Here is a 22064-nt window from a genome sequence, read left to right as displayed (position 1 = left end):
CCTGTCCTTAGTCATTGCAAATATCTTGAAATTAGTGAATTTGACTGAGTACAGGCACAGTGGCACTCCATGAATAACACTAAGCAAGTGTAAACTTGGGGACTATGAATACCACTCAGTGTGGAGGTTCACTATGTATCGTTACAATGCAAAGCAGCAGAGTCCAGTATAGACTACAATGTACAGAATACCAGTTTCTGCACACATTGTAGCGTTCTCTACAATTCCACTGTTGTTTACCCCCACAGTGGCAAGTGTTCTAGGGGGGAGTCATAAACATCGTTCAGAAGTCCATGAGATCTTTTACAGCTCTCCAGCCTAAAGGCTGATTAGGAACACTAATTCCACAAAGTCTGGATTGCACACTTCATTACTTACCCACAAATCTAATTGTTTCTTAAAACCTCAATTCTTCCACTTTCCCTAATACTGACTGGAAGTTTATTCCGTAACATTGGTGTGAAAAAAGAATGTCTTAGTGAAGTACTGATTTTATTGAATACAAAGCTCATACTCGTATACTTGACATAGTAGGTGAGTAGATGTGAATATCCAACAAAGCTTGAAGAACTGAAGCAGGATAAATTTTATATGCATGTATTTATTTTACTGGAATATATCTGTAGTGAATCATCAATACATTTATTTCCCTATTTCTATCAGCATAGTCTTATATTCAGGTTGCAAACTGAGTCCCAAATTACATCTTTCAAAACGCTTTCTCATAATGGAGGTTAAACTAAAATTGGTCAATAACTATTAACCTCATTTTTCCACCTTTTTTTATGGATGTCACGCTTGATTCCTTCTAACCATTTGAGACTAAGCCTAACCTTAGTAATTTACTAAAAATTAAGTTTAGAACTGGAGTTAAATATTCTTTGTCAGTATTTCAATAGTTGGTATTAGTTCAGGACCCATTGAAATTGTCTTCTCATTTAGGAGGAATGTGTACCTGGAAGTTTGGTGCTGGGTAGTGTGTTGTAGTAGGAATGTTTATGAACTGTAACTGAAATAACCTGGTTACCATCCGAAACGGAATCCAGAGCAAAGTGAGGTATTTGCAAGCACCTACTATACTCTCCTATGCAGAATGGAATTGCGGGACTTTGGTTGGGAGATTGTGGCTTTTTGATTTTGAAAATCTGGAACTTTGAAAATAAGGATTGCTGCAGTACATTGTTCTGAGGAAGTCTCATTTTGTATTGCATTTGGGACAAAAAGCATGTCAAGCTTCAAATGACCATTTTTGCAGACAACATGTTTGGTTTATTTAACAAGTGGATTTTACATCCTGTAGTCAGGTGTCCTTCTACAGTGTCCTTGCATTGGTTCTTTGTTGGTTTAGCCATTTTTCTGCACCTGTGCTTTTATGTCTGGAATTGATTTTTAATTTTATATATAATATATATGAAAAGCTGTTGCTATATCCTTTGGGTCAGTTATTGCTCTCCCATTAAAATTTATTGCATTTAATACAATCTGATTTATTAACAATGTTCATATATAAGCCTATATTACAACAGTAGTCCGAACGTTGTAATATCGAACCCATATGTTCGAAATGTGAAAATAACAAAGCCACGGAACACAGATTTGTTTCCCAGGGAAAAAAAATCGATGGGCCATTTTCACGGCTTTGCTATTTCCTCCACTGTGGTGCGATCTCAGAGTTGGTATATTTAAGTAGGGGGTGTGGGGGGCATAGCCCCCCACGTTGGGGGGGTGCGGGGGACACAGCCCCCCACATTAGTATAAGTTTAAAGTGTACATGTTTTTTTTTTGTTTGTTTTTGTACCGGAACAGTGATTTTTTTTCCCTGGGAAAAAAATTGCTGTTCTGTGTTTTCATACTTTTTGCATTTCGAACTTCCTAGTTCGATATTACATCGTTCAAACTCTTGTGAGTTCGACAATGTAATATAGACCCTTGATATATATATATATATATATATATATATATATATATATATATATATATATATATAAGTTCTTATTATCTTTGTCCATTGATTATAACAAAAACAATTAAACATGAAAATAAATTACTTGTTTCATTCAATATTTATTTTTTGTTGTGGGAAATCTTCTGTAAATATACCTTGTTCGCTTTTTCCTATACAAGTTACATAATCAATAACTCCACCAATAAGGAAGTATGTTTTCAATGCCATATACCTATACGAAAGAGTAGGTTCAGTCTCTTTTACAAGTTACGATATTATATCCATAGTTTGTTTCTCTATTTACAGACTATGATTGCCAGTCGATTTAGCTTATTGGTTCAAATAGAAGTATTAAAATTACAACTGGTCTTTGTACTGAAACATAATTTTCAGTTGAAATGTAATTGTGCTATAATCTGCCAAACCAAGAAGTATTTTTAACTGTTAATTTAACAATGTAACTCGGTTGTCTGTTCGCATGCGTTTCAAAATATTAGAATCGCTGGTGTCCACCATGACAAGCTGTGTTTAATATAATATCAACACAGTCTCTTTCATAAGCTATCTTAGTTGTCAAACTATCCCAAGAAATGCCAAGATAGTTAAAGTGCTCTTATATTAAAGTATTTTAATCAAGAGTAGATTTAACATACTTAAGTGTCTTCAAAATTCCAAAGATGGACTGCAATAACAAAGAATAAAATTTAAAATGTTACTACTCTGATTATTAATCACTTGTATTGTAACACACTCCATCTCAGGAACACATTTAATAAAATATGACATTATACTACTGTGTATCCACAAAGTTAGTCAATAAATATTCATATTTTGTATGATTTAGAATATGAAAGTTTGCAGTATTCCATGATTCAACAACAGCTAAGAATAAGAAGTTAAAACCAATTAGTTGATTAACTTTATTTTGCAAGTATTGAGTATTACCGAAAAAATATATAGTTCTATCAGGTCTATGAAGTGAGACATTTATACATTTTGAGCAAGATGTTTTTCTAAATATGATTTTAAAACACTGTACCTTATGAAGCAGGGCTGGTACATATTAAAATGGAGTCCCAAAGTGCTTTCAAATTCAGAAATAGTTTTAGACTACTCAGAGTATGGTGTACATATGCAAACGACACCTCCCCACCATGGCATGTGATTCACAACGTAATAGACAGCTGTACATAATCCGATCCCATCGCCATAAATGCATTGCACCAGCTATCACATCTGTATAAGAAGATGTAAGCTCCCTGCCTTGTCCTGATGTCATTTTCCATCTACAGAATGCTAAGAAACGTATCAGAGTGGGATGTAAAGAAAGATGAGAAAACAGCACTTATGGCATCCTTTGTCATAGAGTCTAATCTGTTACTGCAGCCACTCCCAGTGGGAGCAGTTGCGCTACCTAATTCATCCTTGTTTCAATATATGGTAATGAAGAGCCATCTTGATGAATATTTTCACTTTTACTCTTGCCCATGGTTGTGGAGGACTGTGGACAGCAAGAAATTAATGAAAGCAGGACTTCGCTGTCAACAATCCTGTCTGTAGCACACCTTTGGCAGGAGTAAAGCAGGTACACCCAAGTTGTCCAGTATACAGCCACTCCTTCATATCCATATTGCTCACCCAGCTTAATGACCACTGCATGGTCTACTGAGCTACAAAATACAAGGTGAGATTCATGAAGAAGTGTTAGTGAGCCTCGCATGCGGTTTCTGATTGTCCAAGTTAATCTCGTTTGTGCACAATCCTGCATTGAGGTATTCTGTTATGTGATTTGCTGCAGTCTCAGGACCAAGGGCAAACAAGAGTTTGAACCAAGTCTGTATACCATGAGAAACACTATTTATGAATACTGTGGCCTGTGTTGTCCAGTTGCTTTTTCTACAAATTAATGGCAGCCAGCTCTCAGGGCCTGAAATGGGCTTGGTAGACAAAGACTGGTCTAACATATTCAAGGATTATCCAGCTCACCAGCTAAAAATTTTAGCCTGGTTTATTCAGGCCATTACTAAACCTAATGTAAATTTCCAGAGCACTGTCCATATCAAAGTAAATTCACTGAGACATGAATCTTAGTGACAAAAATTTATTTTATCAGAATAGAATTAGAAGTTTAATGAAACATTGCAAAAGCAATTCAAAATGAATCTAGAATGGCAGACTGTGTGGTTAACATTATAGGTTCATAGGGGATTACTAGTAGTGGATTACTAGGTGAACAGCCCTTGGAGACCTTTTTAAGGCTATCCATATTTTCACATTTGTAGGTGAATCGATGTATTAACTAATGGCAAATATTTTGGGCTGGCCATATTTCATCAGTTATACATGAGAACATACATTGCCAAAGGACATATAGGTATGTGAGTATTAAAGCAAAGCAAAGCAAACTTTATTGTCATTCAACCATACGAAGTACAGCTGAACGAAAATATGTTCCTCCAAGCTCATGCACAATAACATAACAGCACAACACATCACAACTACATGTAACATTAAACAAATGACACAACAGCCAAGAGCCAACCGAAGGCCATCATTAAAAAAAAATCCGTTTTCATCAGTGCAACCGCTGTTACCTGCAGTCAGCCGACCAGCTATTGCAACTTCCATTCCAACATTCCTCCTTCCGACCCTCTCCAACCACAGTCCATCACCCAACTTGCCTCAACGACCACACCATCACCAGCAACCACCAATTCAGTCCTCCTTCCTACCTTCTCTGACCACAGTCTTATCACCTCTATCTACAGGCCCGACTGGCCTCACTGACCACATGATCACCAGCAATCACCAAGTCTTTCCTCTCCAATGACACCACAGACTGTCTCCTACTCCATGCACCATCATTGATTATTTTGATGAGGGGTTTCTTGCAATAATGGTATATATGGGCTAATAATTTCCAGATATAGCTATACATTTTCTTCCTTTTGTTATATAGCTTATTGATACTTTAAATCCAGCAGGGTGTTTTTTTTTTCTTGAGGTGGTCCTTTGCTTATTGCTTGGAATCAACTTTTCAGATATTCCTTTTAAAAAATATCCATGATGATCATCAGGTCCAGCTGCTGAATTCTGACTTATTTTAGAGTAGGCTTGCTTTACCATTTTCTCATTCATATTGGGACAAGTGCCTGTAACTAGCATGGGTAAATCAGTTCCCAAGATCCCATGGGAGTAATTACTAAAGCCATCTGCAAAGAGGTTCACTAATACATTTGAGTCAGTGTTTGTCTGAGACCCATCTTTCAACACTATACTTGAAGAATCGTCTAGACTATAATGCCGTAAGTGTTTAAATAAATCTTTATTATCCTTCAGATTATCTGTTAAATATGGTTTACCTTTGAAATGTTGAAAATCAACCTGCCAAACAGCCCTTTGTGCGAACCAAAATGATGAAACCGTCATTCTGAACAGCACCGAAGTTTGAAACTCAGCAAATCGAAAAGCAGATTCGCTGAGTTTCAAACTCAGATATCGAAAACACACTGTAATGCAGGGGGGCAAGCCCCCCTGCACCCCCCACACACACCCTACTTTAATATTCTAACTCCGTGAATGCACTACAGTGGAGAAGGGATCCATTTCCCGATCCCAACTATAGTGCACTCTGCACCCACAATGCCAAATCTGCAATGAGCGAATGTCAATGTGAATTCGCTCATTAAGCGTTCGATGCATTTGTATTCAGCTAACTGTGATCTTGAAAACGTCCTTTCGTGCAACTGTCTTTCAACAACTTGAATTTCAACATATCAAAGGTAAACCGTTAAATATACCTCATAATTAGATCGTATACTTTTAATAGTCACGAGGTATATTTTTCTGAATGTTTTATAATTGCTCCTATTTGAAACCAAAGGGGATTTTTTATATCTTCTCCACAGTTATCTTTTTCCTTCTTAGAATAGAAAACTTCAGACTCAATCAAGAATGCCGATTACCCTAACAGGATGTTTGCACTCCAACAGGGACAAGACAGTCTATCAAATTAACAGAATTTTAAAAAATATCCCAGCTTTCACTTAAAGCTTTATTTTTAAAACTAACATACCAGTCCCAAGTTTCAGATTTCTAACTTTTCTACTAGTCAAGCGATATTCCATAATACTATTTAGTTTATAATGTGCAAAGTATGGCTGTGATTTCTTATCTAGACCCACAATACACAATTGTAACATGATGCCTGAAGCAATTCTCACAGAACACAAATACGTTTTCTAGTCTAGCTTGCTAAGAAGTAGTATCTTAAATAATTCTCACAGAACACACATATATTTTCTGCCATAGCTTGCTCATAAACAATATACTTCTATTTTTATCCACTTAACAGTTCCTTCTTTAACTCAGTTTAATTAATGAATTAACTTTTATCTACTCAAGAAACTGGGTACATGACATATAAGGCAGGACATCTTAACAGCTAATACCCAAAATCTCAGATTTACAACTAATAAAGTTTCAGCAAAACTACGACAACTTCTTTTATTATAATAAACACAACAGATTTTCTGTTTCGACCTTGACTGTATAGATTTTAAATTGTTAGCTTTAATTTTGGCTTTCATCAGTCTTTGCAAAATTGTGGTAACCAGTGGCACACAAAATGGCAACACTCAGTTTCAGCAAGTTTTATTCAAGTTACAAATTTACCATGCAAATGAGCATTGCCGGCACATATCTCTATGAATCCCATTAGCATGGACATGTGCAAGTGTATCAAATGTCATAGGCAGCTTTGTGCCGCCATGAATGAGCTATTGAAAACACAGATCCTCGAATGGCTAAATATCGAATGCAAAACAGCTAAACGTAAAATTACCGAACACGTATAACTTCGAAAATATATTCCTTGAATGGCCATAGTTAGCCAACATCACCTCCCACACCCCCTCTCAACTATATATACCAACTCTGAGATTGCACTATAGTGGGGAATAGGGCAAATTTAAAATGTTTCCTTCACTTACCTTATGCATCGCGTTGTTTTCTGGTTGTTGGCCAACTATGACCATTCAATGAATTTATTTTTAAAATTGTATGGCATTTCGGAATTTTCTGTTTAGATGTTTTACATACAATATTCAGCCGTTCGAGGATCTTTTTTTTTTTTTTGAACATGGACCCGAATGAGCAGCAGCAAGCTCATGTCATACACATCTAGCTTTCAGGCACTGAGTACCTTTTCAGTCTCTCGTCCCAGTTTTTCCTAACCTCCTCTGATTGATTCATATAGTTACCATACAATATTTTACAGCTGTCTGAACTGTCGATGTCACATTGTAGTAGGCGTGACACACACCATAGCAATCACATTTTCATACCTTATGCATTATTCTTTATTGAACGTGGCTGCTAAAATAACTACTTCTGTGTGAGCTCAGGGCATTGTCCCCAGCTGGTGTCTCATGGAAGCTAAAAATCTTCCAGTATTTCCAGTATGTATATGCAGCATTGTACTCTGCCAGGATGGAACATATATCATGTTAATTAAAAACAAAGATATATGGACTGATTTTGGTGATGGTAAATTGTGAGGAATTTTTTGCACATCTTTATTAAAAATTACATTTTTTTCAAAAGTGACATAAGTACACATATGGTAGTAGAAGAGACTGCAATCCATAATATAATCTCCATTCTTATTTTCATGCTATATACAATTTTCAATCAAATGTTCATTTACTCCAGCATTATATAAATTGCTCAATTCCTGCCTTCCATTAAATTTCCCTCTTCCATCTGAAAATTACTCTGTATGTGTTGTTCCCACAAATTCCATTAACTTCTATGTAATTTGCTCATTCCGCTTTTCTAATGGTCACATCTCCATTTTTTCATCTCTTTTATGATATTCTGTACTTCAGTTACAGCTATTTTAGATTTTGAGCTCTATTTTCTAGCAATCGTCTTTTGGCCTTACTATGTTTAGGCAATTCAGATCCTGTATACCAGCTCAACAGAATAATTTCCTTAATTAAACATTTGCCCCTCCAACATTTTTGAAAAAGCAGTCTGAAGGGATTTTTTTTAATTTGCCAATTCATTACATAACAGAAATATTTTTATTTATTTATTTATTTGTAGTTTGTTAACTGGGAAAGTCCATTGGGCCATACTGAGCACTTTTTCAATGGAGGCCCGGGGGAGAAACGCTCCAAGTACATTAAAAATTATTTTACGAGTTAATACAAGAAAGTATATACAACATTTGAGCAGTTAGTACAAAAAAAATAATACTGGCAGTTTATACAATTATAGGAGAGGAAGCTCCATGTACAATACAAAATTTGTTGGCAGTTAATACAGTTATAGGAGAAAGCTGCAAGATACATTCACATTTATTGGCAGTTAATACAATGGAGATTAACTGTGAGAAATGAAATAGGAGAAATTTAGGAGGGTTGTGAGCAGGAACACTCCCAGGTGGAGGATAGATAAGAGTGTAGAAGGGACTTAAAGGCAAAATGATTTTGGGTAGTCTGAATATGGGGAGGAAGTGAGTTCCATTTTTGTGCAAGAGAGAAGGCTAATAGAGACTGGCCTGGAGTGCGATGAGGTTTGTGCAGTTCAAGTAGGTTCTGATTGGTGGATCTAAAAGAACGGCCAGGATGGTGCATTGTGAGAGTGGAGGATAGTGAAGGGCAATGGGAAGGGTTGAAAATGAGTTTATGGGCAGTGGAGAGTTGAATGAAAGATAGATGATTAGGGAGTTCTAACCAATTCAGTAAATGTAAGGAAATGTGGTGGTGAGAGGAAGATGTGGAATTTGTAGCAAACTTGGAAATTTTATTGTAACAGGATGCCAGCTTAGCCTTGATGGTACTTTGAAGGTTGGTGAGAACTGGAGCTCCATAAAGGAAGGACGGGAGGAGGTAAGAGGTGGAGAGGATTAGCCTGGTTGAGGTAGTTAGATAGCGGTTATGCTGGTAAAGCATACCTAGCGTTTGGTGGGTTTTCTTGATGTTGGCTTGAATGTGTGTATATCATATTTTAGCTGCTCATCAATAAAGACTTCGAGAAGCTTGGTTTGAGGGACTATTTCAATGGGAATCATGTTTTGTCTTTTTATAATGAAGGACTTTCCATCAATTGTGTAATTCTTGGTAGGGGAGAAAATCATAAGCTTAGTTTTAGTTGCATTAAGGGCTAAATGGTGATTTAGCATCCAGGTCTCAGTGCAACTAAATGTAGCTTGAGTTAGTGCCATAAGTTTGGAGAGAGAATCAGCTGAGCAGATGATAGTAAAGCCATCTGTGTACTGAACAAGTTTAGCATTTGGGATGCAATGATGGAAATTGTTAATGAAGATATCAAATAATAAAGGGCATAAGATAGACCCTTGGGGCACTCCTGTGAGGGTATCAAGAAAAGAGGAGGTGGTGGTGTTCCATTTAATGGATTGTTGCCTGTTTGAAAGGTAACTGGAAAACCAATTTATAGTTGGAGGAGAGAGGTTAAGGTGTGAGAGTTTTGATAGTAATAGGTTATGGGAAATGATACTGAAGGCTTTAGATAAGACTAAGAACAGAGAGGATACAACATTGCCAGAGTCTCTGGCATGGTTGACAATGTCGAGAAAGATAAGAGGGCTAAGGAGGTACTATGGTGGGGGTCTGAAACCATGTTGTGTAGGTGACAGGAGGTTATTGTCTAGGAGGAAGGAAAGAAGTTGTTGGTGAATAAATTTTTCAAGCATTTTTGAGATAGGGGAGAGTATGGCTATAGGGCAGAAGTTAGGGATGTCATTGTTATTGCCTTCCTTATGTAAGGGGATGATGAATGCATTTTTCCAAGGGAGGGCTACATAAGATTCTTGGATAGAGCGGCTGATGAGAATGCAGATGGAGTAGGCTATGCCATCAGCAGCTAATTTTAGAAAGTTTGATGGAAGGTTATCTGGGGCATTAGAGCAAGGTTTTAATTTACTGAGAATTTTTTTAATAGCATTGACAGGGACATGTTTGAGGAAGAAAAAAGGGAGGATGGTAGGGTTGCTGGTGGTGGAAGAGGGGTTTGTGTAGAGGGGCTGAGGTGGGAGGGAGGAGGGTAGAATTTGTGGTAGAGGAAGACGGGTTGGTGGAGAGTGCGGCAGAAGAGATTGATGAGCCAGCAGGGAAAGAGTTGGTAAGTCTGGTTATAGAGTCAATAAAAAAGGAGTTAAAGTTGGTGGCTATGGTATGGTCAGGAGTAAAAGGATCAGGACAGGGGTTATCTTTTCTGCCAGGTTTGAAGAGGGCTGTTATACTACTCCATTATTTCTTAGGGTTAGATTTATAGTTGTTCTGGAGTTTTGCATAGTAGGAGCTGCGATCAGAGCGAATACATGGTTTTACTGTGTTGCACAGTTTATATTAGCTAAGAGATTGTGGGGTCTTGAGTTTTTGGTGGAGTTTCCAGAGTTTGTCACATGAGTGCATAAGAGTGATGGTATCTTTGGAGAGTCATGGGGCTATTTTGGATTAAATCTGATTCTGGGAGGGGCACAGGTATTTAGTAAGTTTGCAAATATAGTATTAAAGTGGATGACAGCATCATCCAGGGGAAGAGTTTTCAAAGGGCTAGAATTTATTAGTTTTAAGGTATCAGAGAATGATTGATGGTTAAAGGTAATAAGGGTGCATGTTGTGATGTAATTGTGCAGTAAGTGCAGTGGGGATGGGGAACGGGTTGCAAAGGCAGGAAGATGGTCACTAATGGAGTCGGGCAAAATAGCATTTTCAGAGATAATGTCTGGGTGGGAGACTAGTATTCAGTCCAGAACAGTGCCAGAGGAGGTATCTTTGTTGGGTCAGGTAGAAGTGTTGATTAACTGAGAGAAGCCCTATAGGTTTAAGGTATGGGAAGTAGAGCTAGGATGATGGTTTCATTAGAGATAGTGGATAAGAACCAGGAAAGTATATCTTCTAGAATGGGGGAATTGTTTCCTGGTGGGGTGTAAAGTGCAGCTATGACTATACCTTTATGGTTGTTAATCTTTAGTAGAACAATGGTCATTTCAGCAGTAGAGAATTTAGGTATGGGGTTGGTATAAGGTGTTAAAGTTAGATAGGAGGAGAAGAGAATGGCTACTCCACCACCTTTCTTCCTGGTTCTATCTTGTCTAATAAGTTTGTAGTTGGGGGGGGGGGGATTATTTCAGTGTTGTTTAGGTGAGGCTTTAGCCAAGTTTCAGATATACAGAGGATGATTATGAGAGAGCCAAGCTTGGAGGTTGGGAAGTTTGTTACAGAGGCTTTGGGCATTGAGGGTAGCAAACAAGAGGGACTTATTGGTAGTTTGTGATGGGGGACATATGGGGTTAGTAGTGTGGTTGGCAAGGGGTCAGGAATTGGGGTGAATGTCCCGGGAGAGCAGGAGTGACAGTAGTTCCAAAAATAAGGATAATAGTCTTTTAGAGGTTAAAGTGTTCGTGGTATGAAGAGGAGAGGAGAGGAAGGTGCATGGGGAGTATTGAAGGGGGAGTATACATTTGGCGTCTGAATAATCCTTCTGTGAAATAAGAGATAGTGGTCATAATGGTAGAGATGAGAAATGAGCAGCATATAGGGGGGGGGGTCATTTTTATATTGGGTGGTAGTAGTGTGAGAGGGAGGGAAGTATAAGAGATTAGGGGGTTGGGTTGATATAAGAATTGAAGGGAGAGGGGTAACAAGATATGAAGTAAGGTTGTGGGTGTAGTATACATAGTGGGTGAGAGGACTGCTAGGGAGTAGGTTAGGTATAGGATGGTAATAACAGTTTTTGATTGTGGTGAAGAGAATGGCGTAAGGGATAGGAATTGAGAGAATGGTTTAAGTGGTAGGCTCTAGGGGAGAATAGTAATTGAGTTAGATTATAGACTGGTATAATTATAATGAGGTAAGGGAACAACTGGTTGAGGGCTGTGGAGAGTTGTGTGATAGGTGGAGAAAAGAAGTAGGTGTGGTCTTGTGAGTATAAGTGTAGTTGAGGTGGGGTGGGTGGGAAATTGGGGCTGGGTAGGTGAGCGGAGTGAGCCCAGAGCATAGTGGACGGCGAACGTAGTGGGACAGGCCACCGTTGCAGAGCAAATTGCTACAGAGACAATCAGTACACCAGGGTAAGTCAAAGGAAAGGCAAGAACAGTGTTTTAACTAGGAGTACAAACACTGCCAAGAGAAGGAAGCTGAGGTAAAGGGGGAAGCAGGAACAGCAGTCCTAGAAAGACACCTAACAAAGGGAGAAACCAAGACTCAGAGAGATTAAGAGAAAGCAACAGCAGAAGCACGGGGAGAGAAGGGATAGACCATAAAGAAAGACAGGAAGGAATGGTGTCAGGCAAGTAGAAGGAACAGGAAATACACTACAGCAGGAGATCTCTGGTTAAAAGGGGAGAGCAGCTAGGTTGGGCAGGGAGAGTTAGGGGGAAATGTCCAGTCTACTAGAAAGGCTAAAGGCATTAGGATAAGGATGTACATGGGTATAGCAATAAGAGTAGTACGGGGAGGAGGGGTTCCTATCAGCAGACCGAAGACGCATGTTTTCGAATGCATCTTGGTCGAACTGACAAAACCGAAACTGCAAAATATCAAAGCGGCACGTAAGCGAATTCTTTCCCTGGGAAAGAATTCACTTGGCCGCTTTGGTACTTTGCCATTTTTGTCACTGTAGTGCGGTCTCAGTGTTGGTATATTTAAGTAGGGGGGGTGTGGAGGCACAGCCCCTCTCATCAGTGGGTGTGGAGGGGCGAAGCCCCCCACTTAATCTCATGTTTTAATGTGCTTTCTTTTCTTTTTTTTTTGTTGGAACAGCAAATTTCTATCGCTGTTTTGACAGTTTGGTTTTGTATTCTTTCTCTTACATGGGGTCGATTAATCACCGTTCGCTTACCTAAGCATTCAGTGATCTAATATAGACCCGAGGAGGAATTGCCTTAGTGAAGTAGTGTGTTTCCAGTCTTGAATAAAATGCAGGTAGCTGGGGCAGTAAAATAAGTTTATTAGGTAAACGTACTTTAATTTTAAGAAGCACTGAAAAGCTGTGTTCCAAAAGTTAGCAGGGGATGTTCTTCACATGAGCTCCAACATTGCAGATGGGAGCAAGCTGGTTCAGGAACAGGTGATAGACTTTGTAGTGGGGAATAGCAGGGATTACAGCATACAGTACAGCAAAGATGGAACACTTAATAGAGCAGATGAAACTAGGATGAAACAAAAACACAGTATGGTATGACTCAAAACATAATAGGTAATAAATTCCCTGACATAACACTAGGAAAATGAGTATCTCACCAACACATTATGCAGAAGTACAATGCCATACATAGGGTTTAAAACACTGAAAAAGTATATTCATCAAGACAGACTGTGCAAAACTACTGTCGCTGTGGGGGGAAGGCCACACCATTTGGAGTATCACAATCCCAAATGCAAGATAAACGACAAGTGAGTAGTTACATTACTAAATGAATATAATGGCGTTGTACTGTTCCCAATTATCTACCCCATCATCACACCTGCAGCATTTCCTGTCTGAGAAAAAATTCCCTAAAGCCTGGCTGGGGTATACAAATACCTGTGCAAACACTTCTGTGCAATAAACCCAAACCTTCTGGACTTTCTTGCCCACTTGGGAGCCATGCAGATGTTCGCCCACTGTTTCTTTGTATATAGCTTTTTCAGTCTCTCTTCACAGTTTTTCCTAACCTCCTCTGATTGATTCATATAGTTACCATACAATATTTTACAGGCCCCATTAATAATACATTTTTAACAGCAGCTTCTGTTGTAGACTCAAAAAAATTCAACCAGAGCTGGTCTTTGACTTAGCACTCACCTGTTGCTTTCTCTTTGTCTATACTATGCTATAATCCCTTGTAGGTAAGGCAGTCTCTAACCTAAAGTCCAAACATCTACTTGGCCTCTTCCCAATCTATTACCTTCTACTCGATAGTTATTTACTTCCAGTAACTTGGTGTTGGGTTTCTACAGAAAATATCAGTCCCCTCTTACTCATTTCTATATCCCTACTTGCAGTCAAACTCTACTGATAAAACATCTTTTCTCCATTCTTCTGTTGGTGTAGTTTTTAAAATATTTTCCGCTACCTTACAGAAATAATATTCTGCATGGCTGCTGTTATTCTTCACAATGACCTGCATTCAACATCTACTCTTTCCTTATTTTTTGAACTCCTTCCTCCCTATTTCCTCATCAATTATTTCCACTTTGATGTATACATAACTGAAGCAGAGGGTTTTATGGGTCTGACTATGTAGCTCCAAGTATCTCTTCACATCAGACAATCACAAAACACCACTTTCTATGGAGAGAATAAACTTTCCCCACTTAACTTTTGTCCTCTTCCTCTCCCAAATAAATTATTTCAAACCCAAATTAAGTATCAAATTATTTCAACCCTATATTATGTATCATCCATGTCTCCTCTTGGTGATAAAATATATGCCTGACCTGTATATAAAACTAAAGGGGCTAAAACATTTTGCTGCTTGTATCTTAGTATCAATATCCATAATCAACAGTTTCCAGCTTAGGCTAATGGCCCTGGAGCCTTTACAAGCCTAGCCCATAGAAGTGCCCTGGCATCATGCCACCTGACGTTAGTTCCCAGTGCCTCTATCAAGTAGAGCCACTGCAGTGATCCCCGGGGTGAACTTTCTATTTCCCATCCACTCATCAAGATTTCTCTTGAAGACGGCCAGTGAGGTGCTCTGCATGACATATATGTGAAGTTTATTCCAGAGCACGGGCAGTCTCTGGGTTATGAACCTGTCCCTCCAGCATGTTCTGCCGATTGTGGTAATGAGCTTGAGGTCTCTGGAGCATATGGTGCAGAGGGATTTGGATTTCTTTAGATGAAGCATTTCTAACAGAGCTGGGCCAGACATGGCTTTGCAAATCAAGCAGAGATCGCCTCTTGGCAGACGATATGAGACAGAGAATAGCTGGAGTTTGAGTCTGTCCATGTAGGACATGTGTTTAAGGCCTAGGATCCTCTTCATGAGGTACTTTTGTGGCCTTTCCAGCTGTTGCATGTGTTGTTGTTTATTCTCTTACAACATATCCTTAGCTATCATAACAGATCCTTTTTATTCCATACCTAAATGCTTCATCTTATCATGTCCCCATAAATATGGATATTGAAAAAACAGTTCCCATGTGGATCCATAGTTTACTGCTACAGCCTTTATCTTTATTTCACATCCCAAAATGGCTTGAAACTCTCTCAAAATGATCCTCTGCTAAAATTATCAAGTACAAAACAATATAATCAGCAAATAAAGCTAGCTTTTCCTGAATACCATACCCATTATATCATTGATTTTTAGTGTCCCTTATTTTTATTACTAATATTTCTAAATTTAAAGCAAATAAAGGGAGAGAGGACATCCCTACTTGGTTCCTTTGTTCCAACACAGCTTGTTGAAGGGACTCCTGCCCCATTTTAATTCTTGCCACAGACCCTTCCTGTATCCTACTTATTAACGTAATATTGTTCTGTCTGGGAGTGCAAATATTACCACCAATGCACTACTCAAAACATCCCAGCTTACTATCCTGAATGGATTTCCTCCATCATGATCCTCCATTAATAGCAGTGTTTTCTTATACTGTGCTTCCCTCTGCATTGCCATTGTTCTGTGAATATTGTTATAGGTTTGCTTCCACTCCTCTAACCCCAATGATCCATATCCATCCCTTTTAGTACCACCTTTGGCATTCTCTTATCTAGTATAAAAACACTTTATAATCATGGTTTCAAATTGAATTTGGTCTATATAAAGCTGGTATTAGAGAGTCTTTACCTTCACTGGGTAATATAGCCACTACAGCTTTCTTCCAAAATGCTGATACTGTCCCCCCTTCTAAACTATTGCTAAACAAAACCTCCCAGATCTTTATCACTTTCTTCCATCCTAACTTCAACATAAATAACAAGTGTTCCTTAAGACTTCACTGTTGATTTTACATAACCAATTTTATCTTATCCCTTCTTACCTTAGTAATCAACTCTTGAGCCTCATCTCCCTCTAAGTTTTATATAGTTAAGATTTCTATACATATTTCCATTTATGCCTTTTCTTGGTTCCCCATTCCTCTACTTTATACAAATTTCCATATTATTTCCAAAATATTTCTAATACTGCTGTAACTTTAGTTATTTTTCTTGCCATATGCTCCCTAAGTTTGTCAATAACCCTTTCAACAGTCTGTTGCCCAACTTCCTGTGGCTTGGAATTGTTTTAAAAACCTTGATTAACAGCAACCTTTTTAAATGCATGAGAATTATCCAAATACTCCCCTATATCTCAGCAATTGCTCCTCTTCTTGTTCTGTGAGACTCCCCTTCTTCTTCAATACTTTGTAATATATGCTTCCAGCTTGCAACTTACAGACACAAACAGTTTTGCATTTTCATCCTGCATGGAGTTGCTGCTTCTCATCTCTGTTTGAATCCATGCCACATTTCCCAGACATTTTGGTTCTATAAAAAACTCAAACAAGAAAGAAAAACAAAACTATACAGTTTAAGCCCCAATTCCTTTTAGCTCAATGCAAACACACAAAGCTATATACACTTCCAAAAAGTGAAGCTATCCCTCCATATAGGGGCAGCTGCCCCAATGAAGCCACTGCACCTCAGCGTTATCCTAAAGTTAGGTTTCATCATGTTGAAAGTGTGTTCCCTCTTGCACAAATACTATCTCTCTTTCAAATACTATCTCTCTTTGTCCTGTCTGTTTCCCTCACATATGTGAAAAATAACTTATATTCTCTTTGCTGACTAACTGTTAGCCTCAAGGAAAATGTACTGGCTACCCTTAAATGAATGAATACAGCAGTGCACAAATTAGTTTAAGCACAGAAGTACTAAGGCTGCTGTGGCTGCAACTACTTGCAAAAGTATTCACTTTCCACAGTTTCAAACTTCATCTAATTTTCCACAAAGATCCAGTAGCTCAGGACAAAAGCTCTACCCAGCAAAAGATAAAATCCAAACAGCAAGAAGACTGGAGTAGAACTACACGATGGCTCCAGGTTAAAGCTTTTTGTTTTAACCTGGAGCCATCATGTAGATCTACTCCACTCTTCTTGCTGCTTGGATTTCATCTAATTTTCACTGAAATTCCCCATTCAGTTCCCCATTTAATATGAATTATAATATTTCTTATACAGATTACTCAGAACATGCTGCTCAGTCCTTTCATTGATTACTTGAGTTCACCTGAAGACTCACTATCTCCAACTCAAAGCATTTGCTGATGGAAAAATGGCTAACAGCTTTACAAATGCAATAGAAGACTGTAGTAGAGATCATTCAGTGTGCATTGGCCAAACCTCTCATAACTAATGGCTTGCACCTGTTTTGATCTTTGTCTTCAGCTGAAAAACATGTGCTAAATGAAAAATAACAGCTCTTTTCAACCCCCCTCCCAAAAATACAATTTTTTATGTTTTTCATTTTCTATCCTGTATTTAAAAAATTCCCTTGTCTGCAGCATAAAGTAAGAAAATTAGTCTAGACTTCCACCTGTATAAAAACAAAACAATTATATATATATATATATATATATATATATATATATATATATATATATATATATATACACACACACACACACACATATACTATGATCAATACACCTTTGCACTTACACACAGCAACCCAGGATCACTACATTATATTGTCAGTATCCATTACAGTGTAAAGCCTGGATACATTTTAGTTAATAAAGGATACTTTCTTACTTCAATATCATTACCACAAACTATAGTCACTGATAAGTCTCCCCCACTAACATTTAAAATACTTCTGTACATTATGCAGAGCTACTTTGCAATATAACATTTTCTAATAAATTTCCTGAAGTAAAGACAACTATTACCACAAATTTCTTTTTTACTTACTGTTGCATTTCCAGCCCCTTCATTGTCCTCTTAAATGTTAATGAAATATGAATTATGCTTTAGAGTAATCTTACTAATTTAACAGTTACCAAACTTCATTTTTTTCAGACAATTCTTGTAGAAGCACAGTTCTCATGTCTAGACTGCAGCTAATGGGGATGACACTTGACAGTGCTTCCATTTATTTCCTAAATTCATATTATTGCTGATCCTCCTTATCATCATCTTTATCTCCTAACATCAGTCTCTGGTTCAAGACCAATGTATCCACTTATTGTTCTAGACAGCTCTTGTTATTTTTTTTTCTGTCACTCAAGCAGTTTCCTTTGGAACTATGGGAAATGCTTCTCAAACAAATTGTGCCTATTGGCTTTGTTATTATCAGAAAAATGAGAACCAGAGTCCCCTTCGGCTTGCTGGGTCAGTCTTTTTTGGCTAAACTTTTTTTTTATTTCCTCCTTAGTCTGTTCTGCATTCAAAAATGCATTTGAATTTCATAGAAACAAGACAGCTGGATATTGCAACCTGAATCTCATGCCTGCCTCTAGATAGCCAGGACTGCAGGGATAAACTCACTTCTCTTCTGCCCGATGTGCAGTGAATAATCAAATAAATAAATAAATTGTACACAAATACTCTAGTGTTCCCAGTTTTTAATACGTTTCCTTTTTCTACAATTTTGTTAGAACAATTATTTCTGCTGGTAGGTCTGCCTCTTTACTAATACAGGTCTTGGCTGCTTTCTAATGGCCAAATTTGGATTATATTTTTATTTATTTTTATTTTACATTTGTTAACCAGGTAGGATCCGGCTGGGAAGTAGCCCATTTTCAGCAGAGACCTGGGATGATAAGCTCCATAACAATAGTACAAAAGGATTGCAAATCTTTTACAAATTATTGTAAACCATATACAAAAAGTTTGACAGTTGACAACAATCACAATTTACAAAAAGGGGAATGTAAAACAGAAAACATTACATGTCTTAAGCCTTACTACAGGCAGTAATATAAAACTTATTAGATTTATAACTAAAAACCATTGTGGTATTTTCATTTGGTAGAAGTAAGACAAGATAGCATAATAGAAAACATTTAATCAAAGGCATGAGAAAATAGCCAGGGGTATTACAGCATAACCATTGTTGAGTAAGGTATTCCTTTAGGAATTTTTTGAAGCTATGACTATCTGTGTTTTTTATAATATTCTGGGGGTAATAGGTTCCACTGTTTGACTACTTTGAAGGAGAAGAGAGAGTCACTGAAGTAATTATGGGACTTTGTAACCTTGAGTATCAGTTTATCGGATGATCTAAGGGTCCTGGGGTTGGTATTTAGTTGCGCTAGGGCAGTTTTCAGGTATGTGGATAATAGAGTGGGCAGTGGTGAGCTGACTGACCAATAACAGATTGGGAAATTCAAGCCAGTGTAATTTTTGAAGACCAAGGCAATGATGGGTCCTGTTGTTTATATTAGCAGCAAAATCTTGCTATTTTGTTATAGCAGGAATCAAGTAGATGTAAATCAGATCCTCGCAGGTTAGTGAAAAGTTGTGAACAGTACAGAGGAGTAGATAGGAGGTGGGATCTGGTTGTGGCTAGGCTGGCATTTTGAGTAAGGTAAGGTTTGGTCCTATATAGAGCACCAAGTTTGATGTGAACTTTCTTAATTGTGAGTGATATGTATTTATTGAATGTTAGGTTGTTGTCTGTTGTGACACCAGTAGTTTTATTTTTAATTTTTAAATATTTTTAAATTATATTTTTAAATAGTTTTATTTATAACTGATTCTGTTATAGTGCCATTAGTGGAGCAGATGGAGACAGGAGGTTTTGCTGTGAATTTCCTGTTAAAGAAGATCATTAATTGTGTTTTGTTTGGGTTTAGGATGAGATGAAGTTCATTTAGGTAATTTTCAATATCTAGAAATGACTTTTGCAGTTTATCTTGGAGATTTTGGGGTGTGGGAGCAGAGCAAATAAGAGTAGCGTCATCAGTACATTGAATGATTGAAACAGATTTAGTGGCAATGTTTAGACTATTTGTGAATATAATAAATTAGGAGAGGGCCAAGGATGGAACCCTAAGGAACCCCAACGGAAACTGGGAGGAGTATGGAAACTTTATTATCCCATTTAGTTAAGGTAGCTAAAGAACCAATTGAGATCTGTAGAGTTGAGGTTGAAGGAGGCTAGAGTGTTTAGTAGTAGTTGGTGGGATACTGTATCAAAAGCTTTGGACATATCAAGGAATATAGTAAAGGCTAGTTGTCCATTGTTTTTGAGGAGGTTGCTGTAGTTAGTGAAACTTATGAGGGCTGTGGAGGTACTGTGTTTTGGACGAAAGTTGTGCTGTGAACTAGATAAGAGGTCATTTGTAGTGAGGTGGTCTAGGAGCTGCTTAAGGATACATTTTTCTAAGATTTTGGCTATGGGTGAAGGAATGGCAATGAGCCAATAATTACAGAGATCTTTCGATGGGCCTCCCTTGTGGAAGGGAAAGATATGGGATATTTTCCATAGTATGGGGACATATTGTTGTGCGATGAAATGATTGATTAGGATAGATATGGGATAGGCGATGGAGCTTGCAGCAGTTTTTAAGAAGTCATTAGGGAGTTTGTAAGCTACTAGATAGGTAGGTTTTTGTTTCGATAGGAGTTTTTTGATATAAGAGGTTTGTATGGGTTTAAAAGAAAAGTAGTTGGGTTTAGAGTTAGTAGAGGTAGGCACTGTAAGGGGTTGGTTAGATTTGTTGTTTAAAAGTGAAGTGATAGTTATGATGAAATGAAAGTTAAATTGGGATGCTATACATTCACTACCATTTGTTGTAGATGGTGCAGGGGTACAGGTTTTGCCAGGGTTGTGGAAGTAGTTAAATAACCCACAAATATTTTGGTAAAACCTTGTGTTTTTGCTGACAAGCTAGAAAATAAGATGCTTTGTCAGATAATATTTGCTTCTTAGTTAGGTTTCTTAGATGTTTATAAGAGGTGAGGTTTTCTGAGGTTTTGGAAGTTTGATAAGCAGTCCAGGCTCTATCCCTTTGTTTAATAAGAGATTTATTTGGTTAGCCAAGGCAGGTTTTGGCTTTGGACAAATTGTTCTTGTTGGAGCGAGGTTATTAAGGATGTTGAGGAAGGTATCATTAAAATATTGTACAGCTTGGTCTAGGTGGTGTGATTTTTAGAGGTGACCAGTTGCAGTTTTGAAGTAGGGAATTTAAGATGGTAGGTGAAAAATTTCTTTTGTTGCATATATGTTTAAAAATGACATTACAGGGGAGTGAATGCGTTTCCTTAGAAGAAAGGTAGAGAAGTAATCACTGAGAGAATCTGAGAGGCACCCAGCCTGGTGGGCAAAGTTGGGCTTATTGGTTAGTATCCAGTCTAGAATAGATTCTTTCTTAGTGTGTTTATCGATTCTAGTGGTGAAGTTTATAGTTTGGGTGAAATTGATAATATTGGAGGAATTGTCAAATGAGACGTGCCCTTTCATTTGCCAAATCCTGCTGTGTAACACCAAGTCAGGTGGTTACTTTTACTTTCATAAAATAAATGTTATCGATTTCTTCCAGTTTCTCTAGTACAGCAGAAAATCTCAATTCTTCGCTGTGTGTTCTTTCTTACTCTACTATTTTTTAAACCGTTTTTCTTCTTGAGAAGCCTCATATAAAGCCAGTTTTTCCTTCATTTTAACCTCTGGTTTCTAAACTTTAATCAGCACATCTGAATAGCTACTCAAAAGGCTGGAAAGAATAGATGCTTTGTCATTTGAATTTATATGTTCCTCCAGTGTTACTTATTTTAAATATCTCTGCATCTATTTGATTTATTTTGTCATATAAATTATTGGAAGCTTTCTCATGAACCACAACCTGAACAGATTTTTGCTGAACAAATGCAAGACTCTTCTCAACCGTTTTTTTCCTCTCCTTTTCCATTTATTTTTCTTACCTTCTCCAGATTTCTTCTTTGTCGACATCCAGGCAATGTAATGTTGGTTCTTCTGATTTGGGTATCTGGCTGCGATCACCAGATCTGGTGAACAGTGCAGACACTGGCATGGCAACCTGTATGAACCTAGACCAGCTGCCCCATCTGGTAGTAGAAGTTCAGGAGAGTAGGCCACAGTTCTATAGCAAGTATGACAATTTCATTATTATTTTAACATTAATAAATATATATATATATATATATATATATATATA

The sequence above is a fragment of the Protopterus annectens genome, chromosome 15.part0, assembly GCF_019279795.1.
Source record: "Protopterus annectens isolate FY-2018-M chromosome 15.part0, PAN1.0, whole genome shotgun sequence".
In the NCBI taxonomy this organism is placed as follows: domain Eukaryota; kingdom Metazoa; phylum Chordata; order Ceratodontiformes; family Protopteridae; genus Protopterus; species Protopterus annectens.
The sequence above is the reverse complement of the archived record's forward strand: the minus strand, read 5'-3'. Positions refer to the sequence as shown.